Consider the following 12728-nt stretch of genomic DNA (forward strand, 5'->3'; position numbering starts at 1 on the left):
CAATTTGTTAAAGAATAGTGCCAAATGGCTATAGAAAAGCGGCAAGAACTGTATTATATAAGCACATGCCACAACAAAATAAGGAAGGTAGGAGAGCAAAACTAAATGAAAACATTGACAGCACCAGAAAATAAGCACTGACAAAGTTAATATTTCTGGCGTTTAACTTGCCATGTCAAACCCAAAGTGGATGAACTTTTTTTTTTTTAAGAAAGTTAAGTACAGACTCACCGAACAGCGTGAAAGTTTTTATGAAAAGAAGTAATCAGTTTTCAAGGGAAAATGAGACCCAACCGCAACTACACATTAAAAAAACTCAATGCGCATCACGTTCCACAGCTTTGTTTTGAGCTATGACAGAGGTTGATTTGTTTTGGCATTCGGCCTTCCTCAAAATAAGAATACACACAACCCTTATTTAATCATCACATGACCGGCACATCACGTAAACATACAAAAATGATTTATGCTTTGCATCGCTCTTCATAAGTTTAAGCCATTTAATTTACGCCTCACATGTTAAATTAATACGAACATTTCTTCTATATTTACGCGATGATAAAACATCAATTCATTCCTCTATTAGAGCAGTTTAAATAATCAAATGAATTTCAAGTTTTTCCTCATTAAAGATATTGCTGAATTCGTTTATATTTGCAGTAAACTTTGGAGGGCTAATATAATGAATCAGTGGCACTTAACAGCCATTTCATTCTTGTAGGAAGCTGACTTTCTATATAGTGCACTAAAATACAGTACAATGTGCAGAGTCCAGTGGATCCCCAAAGGTTTGCAGAGGCAGAAATGGATAGGTCTAGTACTCTTTTTGTGGTACTGTGGGCGAGCAGGAAGGCTTATAAAAGATCTGTGTTAAGCATTTGCTGTACTCACAGAGGAAATAAATGAGACAATCACTCAAATAATAAATCTGATACCAATTTAGAAAAATAACAGTTGCTTTTATATATGCTTTGAACCACAGAACTTAGTTATAAGGTAATCAGTTTTTTAATTAAATATATTTTGCTGTTTCAAAAATCGACAAAGTGGCATTTTCAGAGTCTTCAATGTTATCCTACGGGAGGAAAACAAGAATACAGTTTCACAGGCAAGTACACAACTTACGATCCCAGTGCTTAGAGATTTAGACTAGCACTGGGCGAGGTTCAGGTTGGTACCAAGAGTGCACCCACAGAGGCACGGGGGTGGCTGGGGCAGAGGTCAAAGTCGGAGCCCGTGCCAAATGTTAATCAATGGAGACTGGGGGGATGAGGGCGCCATGCTCCAGGTAAGTACAAGCAAGGTCAGAGGTTCGTCTCCAGGGCTGAAGCGAGACCCAGGGAGGGGGATCACAAGGTAGTGCCAAACTTACGCTCTCAATGGCACAAGGGCGCCGGGTGCAGAGTGCCAATACAGAGTCGGGTGCCCAATGATATCAAATGCAGACAGGGGGTCTCTGCTGAAGCGCTGCTTACAGGTGAGTAAAGCAGGGTCAAGGGTCGATCTCCTGGAGTTACGGTAAGTACAAGGGGGGCCACAAGGCAGCACCAAACTTACACCCTCAGCGGCTGTCGAGTGCAGAGTGCCAACACAGCATCAAGTGCCCAGTTATTCAACAGAGGAGATGACTTTCAGAACGGACTGCAGGCTCTGACCAGAAGGCCGGGAGAGGTCAACCCACAGCTGCCCAGGTAAATTGAGATGCCAGGGGTTGTAGGGACACAGACGGTTCAGCTCTTTAAGGCCCAGGGGCTCCGGGTGCAGGGTTGTCTTTTGGCATCGGAGACAGCTTACCAGGCAAGTCATGGTCAGGGGAGTCTTCAGATTTAGGCTGCAGGTGTCGCTGTGGAATGCAGCAGGGCTCAGCCCACAGTGGACTCTAGGTCAGAAGCGCTGGGGAATCTTCACTGGACTGGTGGGCTACTTGGACTCGGGCTGGGGGCGTCGGGTGCAGAGGTGGTTCCAGGTAGCTTTTTTGCGGTTCCTCAGGCAGACGACGACTTCTTTGGAGATGGTTTCTTCTGGAGATGTCCGCTGTCCACAGGAGTTTTTGGTCTTTATCAAAAGCAGGCAGTTCTCCCAAGGCTTTGAAGGTCGCTGGGCTACAGGACAGTCATCTTCTGGGTGCAGGTTTCTTTGAAGGCTGCAGACAGGCCGGTAGGGCTGGGGCCAAGTTAGCTGGCGTCTTCAGTCTTCTCTGCTGGGCAACTTTTGTTTTGTCAGGCTCTTCTTAGGTCGACAGGAATCCGATTCTAGGGTTGAATTTAGGGGCATTACAGGGAGTGCCAGTTGGTAGCCAACGGGCTACTCACCTATAGGGTGACTACACTCTTCCTTTGACCACTTCCTTTGGGAAGTGGCATAGCCTTAACCCTATTGGCCTAATTCCTTCCACAAACGATGGAGGAATTTAAAAAGGAGTGACCACTTCAGCGTGTCCACCCTAGAAGTGGGGCTGCCATGTAGTGGGCACTCCTCCTAGTTTAACAAATTTTCCTGCCAGTCTTGCCACTAAAAGTGGAGTCCGAAACTGAGCGTCGGCCTCTTCCACCATTTGGAAAGGCCTGGGTCACATTGCAAAGGCAGCGAGTTCTTTGAAGCTCCGCGCCATGGAATGTCCATCCTGCCTGGGAGAGGAGGTCACACCTCTGTCCACAGCAGACCTTTGTTCTCAGCCATCGAGAGGACTGGTTCTCACCTCAGGGGGCCAGAACTCTGTCTTAAGGTGGCTGTACTGGTTTTGATCAGTCAGTGCCCACACTAGGAGTTGGTAGATTTTTCAGGGGGCCCCTCTAAGGTGCCCTTGAGTGCATATATTAATACAGCCATCACTGGATTCTGTGAGGGTTTATTAAAACAAGACGTTTGATACCGAACATCCTTATTGCCAGTGAAGTCATTATGTAGCTGGGGAACACACAATGACCAGTGTCCAGCACATGTACTTAAAATGGCTTCACTGTTCACTTACTATGTCTGACAATCGACACAGACATAGCAGGGGCATATCTGCTCATGCAGGTATGCCCTCACATCTAATATAATACACCCTACTTTTAGTGCTGGAAGGCCTGCTAGAGGGGTGACTTACATATGTTGCATGCAGTGTAAAGTGGACAGGGCACACAGGCTGTGTGCCACTGCATGTTCTCATTTTAGTCCAGCCTCAAGACACGAATCCTGCAACAGCAGCACTGCGTGCACTTAGTGACAGGGTCCCCTGAGGTTGGCACAATTCGTGCCGCAGCCCTCAGGGGCCTTCCTTCAGTACCCTATGCCCTAGGTACCAGGGGTACCATTTACTAGGGACTTATAGCGGAAGGTGAAGGTTTGCCATTTGGGGAAAACGATTTTGCAGTTTTAGGGAAAGAGATCTGACACTGGGGACCAGTTTAGCAGGGATCCAGTGCACTTTTAGTCACAATTGCACTGGAAACCAGGCAAATAAGGGGGGGAGAGGTACCCATGTCAAAACAGACCCTTACCTGCAATTCTTTTCATACTTCCCACTACCATTTAGTGCTAGTGGGCTCACTATATTGATAACCCCATACCTGTGTATATACTTTCAAATAATTTCATTAATTCTCATTTAATACATCAAGACCTCGTGGGCACGCTTCAAATATTTATAAACAATTAAGGGAAGTTACTTCATTAGTTAATATACATAGCTCCGGTTATTACCTATTCATCAACTACTTCTCATATGTAAATCTATGACTGTGGCTCTTTCATTACTGAGGAAAAACAACGTGTCCTTAGTTATTCTCCTACATTTAATCCTGTCTGTGTTTGATGCTACAGATCAATTATATAGCTTGACTGCAATTGTAATAATGGAGATAATTGAAGGTGAATGTTAGGAACTGAAACATATTAACCTGTGTTGTATACATTTACCCACTATGTAAGGAAAATGACTCAAAATTTGTAGACATTGGCAAATAGATAGAAATGGATAGTTACCTAAATTCTGGAACATGCTGAAGTTATCGCTATTGTTCTTTAAATATAGGCTAGGAATTGATGAGTTTACAGAAAATGGGATACACTGCAGTATGACTGAGAAACTGACTGGCTTGTGAGCCATTTAGCACAAAGAAAACAGACTACAATAATATGAAGGCTAATATTTATAGTGAAAAACGATTGGAACGAGGTTCTGATAAACATCCAAATTTCCTACAGAAACAACAAAGAAAACACTACTTTCGTTCAATAACAATGTTTCTGGTGGATACTCTAATTGTAGGTTCCTTATCTTTTCACAAAGGTCTTTTTATTGTTTTTAATCAAATATAACACATGACCTTAGAAACACTGACCATCAGGGAGAGAAGAAACAACTGAGGGTATAACCTTCCCTTCTAACAGCTACAATGCAATCCACCCACGTCTCCACACCTTCCCTGGAGCTATAGGATGTTCATAAGTTGCAGTAAGTGTTACTCAATCAGAATGTTGGCTGCCCTGTCATTTGCCAAGAAATATTGTTGTGGCACGTGTGAATCTGTTCCTTTACCTCAGTTTAGAATCAGGAGTACCACCCTTGGTTCCTCAGGTAACTGATGTCCCAAACTCCTTAATTTGGTGTAGGTCTTCTTTCCAGAAAGATATAATTGCTGAGCACTTCCACCAGATGTGCAATATCGCCCCCGTCTCCACCCCACATTGCCAGCTTCTACTATCTACATTGGGGTAGGTTGTTAATAATCTATCATGGGTCATACATTGGTGAAACATGACTTTGTAGATAGTCTTCCTACAGGAGACCACTCTAAAGTGTCTTGATAGGTCCCCAGACAACCTATACCAAGCTGTTTCAGTAATCACCCTCTGTAATGACTACTACCCCCCAACCCACCACACCCCAAGATGCTGATAACCACCCAGTCTCTGCCTCACATAGTGGATTGTATATACCTGATATCATCCACCTAGTGGTTAGAAACAAATGCAATTTTCGTCTTGAATTTAAGCTCCCTCAAGGCAGACATTTTGTTTACAGGGTACAGTGTCCAAGACCGTAGCTGCATGCTATTCATCTCTAGTAGCCTGAATTGTCCTTACTATTTCTCAAAAGACTTAATCTGCTTCTCCTAAAATGTTTGACAGTACCCGATAATCTTCCTCCAGCCATATTCTAAAAGCGTCTTTTTACATTCTGAGTGTGAAATAGGGTTGATAAACAGGGGATGCTAGACGAGGGGAAAGATGTACATTCTCCCATAGTTATTCTATTCCATATCCAGTACTACCTTAGAGAGGATGGACAGATGTATGTGTTTTTTAGGTCTTTGAGATTGTGATAGCCAAGTTACATTCCTCAGGGGTCTTCCAGTAATCGACCAGTCCATTAAGACCCATCCTTATCCACCTACCTGCCGTCACGTCTACAATAAGCCAAATGTGTGCTGCGTAATTGTAATGCAGGATGTTGGGGCAACTCAGACATCTTTGCTCACAGGGCAACTACAACACATTTTACTTAGATGAAGCCTACAGACTGCCCATACAAAATCTACAACCACTGCATGGATGTCTTGCAATTCTTTTGTAGGCATGGGGGATGGTAGTGTTTGAAAAAGGTAAAGTGATCTAGGTACCACATTCGTTTTATTCACATTGATTCTACCTACCCACGAAATATGCATTGGGTTCCAATGTTTAATGTCTGTCTATATTTGACTGCGGAAGGCCAGCCAGTTAGCTACCCACCACCCAGCCCTTCAAATAACAATTTGAGCTGCAAATCACAATATGTGATTGAGCAACCTGCCCATCGAAAGTGTCAGCTTTTAACATATGTCTTGCATGGGAGCTGCAGTACCAGCATCTTTTATTTTTGGTTTATTAATTTTAAAACCTGAGACCACTTCAAACCTCTCGAGTTTCTCAAGGGTTGTAAGAAAGGAGCGCAAAGGATCAGACAGTGAAAGCATCACATGCGTATGCAGGCAGATCTGGTGCTCACCAGGACTGAACTTGATCCCTTTAAAGTCACTACTACAAATAATTATTTCTCCCAGCTTCTCAACCACCAACACAAAAAGAGGAGGCAAGAGCTGGCATCTCTGCTTTGTTTCCAACAAGTGCTGTAGGGGGTTGGACCGAATCTGGGCCTTTGGGCTCTGATATCTGGCCAATAATCAGCACTGTGTTTTGGGACCTGGTTTAATTTTGATAAGAACCTCCTGCAAATTAACGGTCTCAAAGTCATTCTTTCCAAATGCAAAGACCTCTCTAAACTATGCCCACACACTTGGAGGGAATGGGTACAATTCACCAGAGAAGAGGACAACTCCTTCAAAGCAATTCTAAAAACTAATTCAAGGAAAAAAATGTGGTCCAAGTTAGACACTTTTGTTCAAAATACGCACCTATAAGTCATGCTATCCCCTCACTCCATGCCCTCTACCTATTTCATATCCAGGTCAATCTAGGGTCCCTAATCATCCCTTCTCGCACCTCCCACTCCTACTTTTCCACCTATCTAGCCTAGCTTCTCTCCAGCCTCTCCTATTTCACTTCCTTTCTTCCTGTCACAAATCATACGATCAGTAGGGGTAACATTCTTCAAATAACCACCATCTAGCCAGCTCCCTGTAATACTCGCTCACACAACTACACACATCATACACAGAAGAAACTGTTCCCGTACATCGTATACTATAGTATTGGCCTCTATTACCCAATATGTTACCCCCACGAGAACTTGTTGTTCATTCCTCTATATTTCTTTACTGTATCTGTATTTCACTCAAGCAAAACCCCAATAAAACCTATCTTGAAATTAAAAAAAGAATGTCCTGCAAAATACCCAAAATGTGTTTGAATGCCTTTTGTGCATCGACTGAGTAATACCATTGGGATGCTTTTCTTGACAGATTTTTCTACTAGGTGTGCAATTCTATGGCTGTTAGCTGACCCCATCTATCCCTGATAAATCTAACAGGTAAAGCCTCCCATAAGTATATAAAACTTAACATCTGTGTTTAAAAGAGTGACAGGCCTGTATGGCACACAGTTTGCAGATCTCTTCAGGGTTTCAGGATTACAGAAACATCTTTCTCTCTTGTTATCAGAGTCATGCCCTAGCCCTCTACAGAGACTGAATACATTTATAAATGTTTACTCAACTGAAGATTGAAGGCTTTATAAAACACTAAGAGGAAGCAATCTTATCTGGATGTTTTAAGTGGAAGCATATTCTAGAGGGCAGGTCTCAACTTACATAACTCTATGGGCTGCTCTAAATCCTTAATAGAGAGGGTTACGTGGGAGAATTGAACCTAATCAACGTGTTCTCTTATACTATCTGTTGTTTCTCCTCTTTAGTATATATTTCAAGGTAAAAGTTTGTAAAGGCTTCTCTTTACTTTGCCTCATTTGAGGTTAATGTCTCATTCATCTCACTTTCTACCCTGTCCAATGTGCATCTTTGCCTCTGAGTATTTTATTTTTATTTATTTATTCATTTCTGAAGTGCACACTCATCTCCGGAAGGATATCCCGGCACTAGACATAAGCAGTTGGAAATTCCTTCTTCACTATAAGGTGGCTCTTGAGAGGTCTTGATACAGTAAGACCCTGCTGTCTTTCAACAAACAGTATTCGAATTTTCTTACTCCCATTAGGGTGCTTCTTTTTATTTGTGGTTAGTGTTGCCTGGTACATGATGTGATTTTGACTGAAAGTGGACTGGGTCCCTGCTAACCAGGTCCCCGGTGCCAAATCTCACTCCCAAAATGGTACAGTTGTTTTTCCCAGCTGGCACAACATTTAGCACCCTTGTAAGTCCCTAGTAAATTGTAACCCTGGTAGGGCCTGGGGTACTAAAGAAGGTCCATAAGGGCTGCAGCACAAATTGTGCCACTCTAAGGGACCCCTCACCAAACCCACACAGTGTTGCACCCTCAGGCTGCATGTCTTGGTGCAGACAAAAGTGAAACCACGACTTGGCACACATCCCTATGTGCCATGTCTCCTACCACTGCATATGATATTTGTAAGTCACCCCTATAGAAGGCATTCCAACCCTAAGGCAGGGTGCATTATATCACATGTGAGGACACATTTGCATAAGCAGATGTGCCCCTCCTATGACTTTGTTGATTCTTAGACAGAGTACATGGACAGGGAAACCATTTTAAATATATGTGCTGGAAACTGGTCAATACGAGTTCCCCAGCTACATGATGGCTGCGCTGAAACTAGAGATGTTTGTTATCAAACATTTCGTATTAAGGTACCCCCGGAAAAACCTACCAACTCATAGTGTATTGACTGACTGGTCTTAACCAGTTCAGCCACCATAGACACATTTCTGACCTCCTGACATGAGAACCTACACCCAAGAACTCAGATTCAACGGATCAAGAGAAGAAGGAAAAAGCAGAGTCAATGCTTGATGAGAACAGCAGGAGAGCAGAGAACTTTTGCGCAAAATCCTGCCTGCTTGCAACTCTCTCAACAATTGCGCCAGAGGGACTCATCCTGCATGCTGGAGAACTACTAAAGCCCTGGGTAGCCTGCCAGCATTTGGCAAATCGCTGCCAGTCTCCCTTGGAGTAGAGGAGCTACTTTCCTGCAGACCACAGCACCGACAAGCAGAGTCCAGTCCACTGCCTTGCAGCTCCCCAGCACGACTGATGCTGCAGACGATCAGGAGAAAGTACTCGTGCTCTGGAGGACTAGACCTGTCTCCCCACCAAGTGTGAAGACACAAGGACCAAACGGAGCCGTACAGCACCAACCTCAGGGTACCGAACACCCTGCACTAAGCACCAAGAGTGAAAGTCCATTCCAGATTCCCACAGCACCAGGACTGAGCAGCCATCAGAGGACGTGATCACCACTGAGGTCCATTTGGTGAGTGGCTCAGCAGTCATGAATTTGCCTCTGCCAGCTGTTGGACCCTAACTACGAGCAGCATCTTTGTGCACCAGTCAAGCAGCTCTGACAACTCTGTATGCGGTCGTTTGGACCGGGTATCAAAGAACTGGCTGTGCCCCCTTTCTCTAAGACCCCTTACGACCCAAGCCCCAATTTGGAAGCTCTTGGACTTGTCCCAAAGTCCCCCTGTGCAGCCTGTTTCCAGGTGGCCCCCTTCATCACACTGTACCTAGCCACCACCTCACCAGCACCCTGCTCCCTGTGAAATCCAGGCGCCACCCGACAAACTGCTGGTAGTGCTTTGGACCTTGACCCTCTACAACTTCGAATCTTGAAGGTGAACCCATGACACAGACTGTCACTATTTGTATGCATCACTGACTTTTCCTTCTATAGGATTACCTCTGAAAATTCGTAACAAAAACAGTAGTTACTTTTGATCAAAGTTCGTGTTTTCAAAACATATAAAAAGAAGTGTTATTTTTCTAATTCAGTCTTGGATTTATTCTTTGAGTGTGTGTCTCATTTATTGCTTCCGTGAGGCCAACAAATTCTTTGCACTGCCCTCTGGTAAGTTTAATTGCTCGTCCACTACCACAAAAGATAGCATTAGTATCATCCACTTGAGCCTGTGTCAACCAATTGGGGATTCACTGGTCTCTGCATGGTGTACTTATTTTTTAGTGCACTATACAAAAAAGCCAGCTTCCTACAGTCGGTCATTCTTTTGGGCAAAAAAAATCTCTAGGTCACGTTTCTGGATCTCTCGAATGCCTCACAAACTCTGTGTGCCCTGAAAATTCCAACAGGGCTAACATCTTGTAGGATCTGTTGACAATCTTAGTCAAGCAAGTACAGATGCCATTGCTCTTGCATTCTTCCTTTAAATTTTGGTTGCAAATATTATCCCGTCAAGGTCTTCACATTTGTTTTTACATAAGCTGTGCTAGTGGTTCCATTAGGGCAACTGTGATGTAGATAAGCTGCTCTGCCGTTTCTATGGAGTCCAGTCAGGACACTGTAGCTTCCAGCCTGTGGTTCATGGACTGCAGGTCATCTCTTACTCCTTTGTCGTCTTATTTTAACTCAGCTCACAATGTTATTTCTGTAGTGAGGGTCCTATAGAAGCATGATTTGAATTCTGCAAGACAGTCCTTTAAGTTCTCCTGGGACAAAGGGGAGGCCGGGAACAGCAAAGACATGGCGATGCAGAGGGTTACATTTACTCAGGAATTTGTCAATGGCACCATTTCCAATGTGCCTGGAGGGTCTGGGCTTCACCCTACCGGCACGAACCATCCATATCCACGCAAAGGTGTAATCCACCCCCCGGATATGTAGGATTCAACGGGAATGGTGGTTGGTGAAGGAAGAGACTGGAACTCAGAGAGGGGACATAGCACCAGTAAGGACCGTCTTAGGAGAACAACTCAGATTTGCACCCCGAGGGGTTTATTTCTCAGTCTCTTCAGTGCTCGCAGGGCAGGACCAACATTCAACAGCTCCTTATAAAGCCCTGTTAGAGGTGTGCGTTTTTCCTTCTACAATCATCAGTCTTGGGGCCCTTACCTATGGAGCAACTATTCATTTTCATTTATCTGAGCCATCTCCAGGACTGTCTTCATCTGTTTTAAATGGCTTGCATTCAGAGTGCAGGTCAGTCAATCCTGATAATGTCACTCCCCTGTGGGGTTAACACAGCGTTCCTATGTCACCATCTTGCACCTGGTCAGTAAGCACCTGTGACCATTTTCATCCCAGAGCAGAGGTCGCGTGAGGATGAATCTGGTTAACTCTCCGTTGTAAGGAGAATAGGTAGCTCTCCCCATAGTGGCACCTAGTCTAGCTAGAAAGGGGCCCTCGCATTGACAAATCTGGGGACATGCCTTGTTCTCATTTAACTGGAACCTCTAGCCACATACGCTTTGGATGAGTTTGGTGGTGGTGGGGGGATGGGGGTGGGGTACGGGGGGATTTCAAGCATTTCCATGCACTGATGCCTCTAGCTCCCTGGGTGCCTCCGTGCAGCTCACATTAGGTTGGCACCGCCATCTTTGTTTCAGGCAGCAGGTCCCCAGCAGATAACAGCTCTTGTTTGTACCAAGGACGCAGCTGCCAAAAAGTCCCCTCAACTCTAAAACATTCCCCCCCCGATGGCACCTCACTCCATGGCCCATTCTTGGGACTAGCCTTTCATGGTCAGTGGAGCTGCAGGCTGGGGGTCCTTGCTATGGCAAGCCTCGGGCCACACACTTTAAGGTTAGAGCACCACCATTTCAACCGGAAGCCTATTCTTCACCTTTTGAATACCTAAGACCCATGATTGGGTCCAGAAATTTTGCAATGGCTCTCCTGCTGTACAGGTAAGTAGCACTGGCTCCATCTCAGCATAGGTTGAAGTATAGATGTGATATCACCAGAGCCATTAAACGCCTCCCTGGTGCCTGACATCAGTTTTGTATCCATTTCTTTTAAGCCTTAAGAGGCAAAGACAAGGAGAGCTGAGATCAAGTGTGAGAATACAGTGAAACTTACTACATTCGTAAAGTATTATGTACCTGGGCTCAGTGAGGTATATACAGGTAGATTAGAGTATCCACCAGAAAGATCACTACCGAAGGTAAGGAACTTTGTTTTCTGATGGGATATTTCCATTTACAGATTCATCACCTTATGAATAGATACCACAATACTATTGTGGATTAGTACACCCAAGTCCTCCATTTATCTCATGTTCTGATGGATTCCAAATGCAACTATTCAGTATTCAGCAAGAATTTCTCACCTTAAAAGTAGCCTGTATTGAATGGGGACATTTCCTAATGGGGACTAAAGAGCCTTTTGAGGTCAGAACTGATCGTCGGAATCTACAATGTCTCCGAAATGTTCAATGTCGGAATACCCGACAAGGACAATGGGCTTTCTTCTGTAGTCAATATGACTTTTTTTTATTACTTATATACTTGGATCACAGAATATTGTAGCAGATGCCTTATCACGTCGTTATCCAGAAGGTGTGACAATTCCTACAAAACACATCATAGAATCCCATCGGATCATTGGTATGGCGCAATCCCTGCTTGACAGAGTACTATCTGAAAATGCTTCAAGTAAGCAATCGTGTGCATCACGGGGAACACCCACGACGCAGGAGCAGAGCGTGAAGTATCCAGGCGACCCTGGGCCTCCCGACCTTGCCGCTGGAAAGAAGAGAGATGCTGCAGGTAGGCCAGTGGCAGGCACGACGGGCCGAAAACAGACCACAGGCCCTGCGCCACAGGCCGTGATTGTAATGCCACGGGTTGAAAACCCATCTGCGGCATAATAGCCAAGTGTTGTTATGCGTGCCGCCTATTCAAGTGTCACTTGCCATTTAAAAAATAAGTAATTCTGATATCTCAACACTAGTTTATACATCTCTGGGGAATGAAAGGCTGCAGTAGGCCCTGAAGAAGGTGAACATATGACACCCAGCTCACACACTCCGACCACACCACTATGCAGAATGCACTGAAGTTGCAGCATGACCTCACCAAATTACATAAATATGAATATTCCTTTTATAAATGTAGCTTGCAATACATTTCAAGTTATACCAATTCGATGGTGTGAAGATATATTCATGTATATTCCTCTACACTAGACATCAGTGTACTTTATTGTGAATCAGGATCCATTTTTTAAAAAAAATATTCGAGAGACTGCTGACCCTTAACAGAACAAAATATCAGTAGAAAAATCTAACAATTTTGTGGAACTTGAAATTAATGATCAAACATGAAAAAACTTTACTCAGCTATAAAAAATGAGCCTAAAACGATGGAGCTATA

The 12728-nt window shown here is 44.2% G+C and overlaps 1 protein-coding gene across 2 annotated transcripts in view; it reads right to left on the minus strand.

The window, feature by feature from the left end:
- The window catches only part of NUP155 (nucleoporin 155), a 546729-nt gene that overhangs the window by 368781 nt on the left and 165220 nt on the right, over positions 1–12728 (minus strand). The window lies entirely within an intron of this gene.

This window comes from Pleurodeles waltl, chromosome 1_1 (genome assembly GCF_031143425.1).
Source record: "Pleurodeles waltl isolate 20211129_DDA chromosome 1_1, aPleWal1.hap1.20221129, whole genome shotgun sequence".
Lineage (NCBI taxonomy): Eukaryota > Metazoa > Chordata > Amphibia > Caudata > Salamandridae > Pleurodeles > Pleurodeles waltl.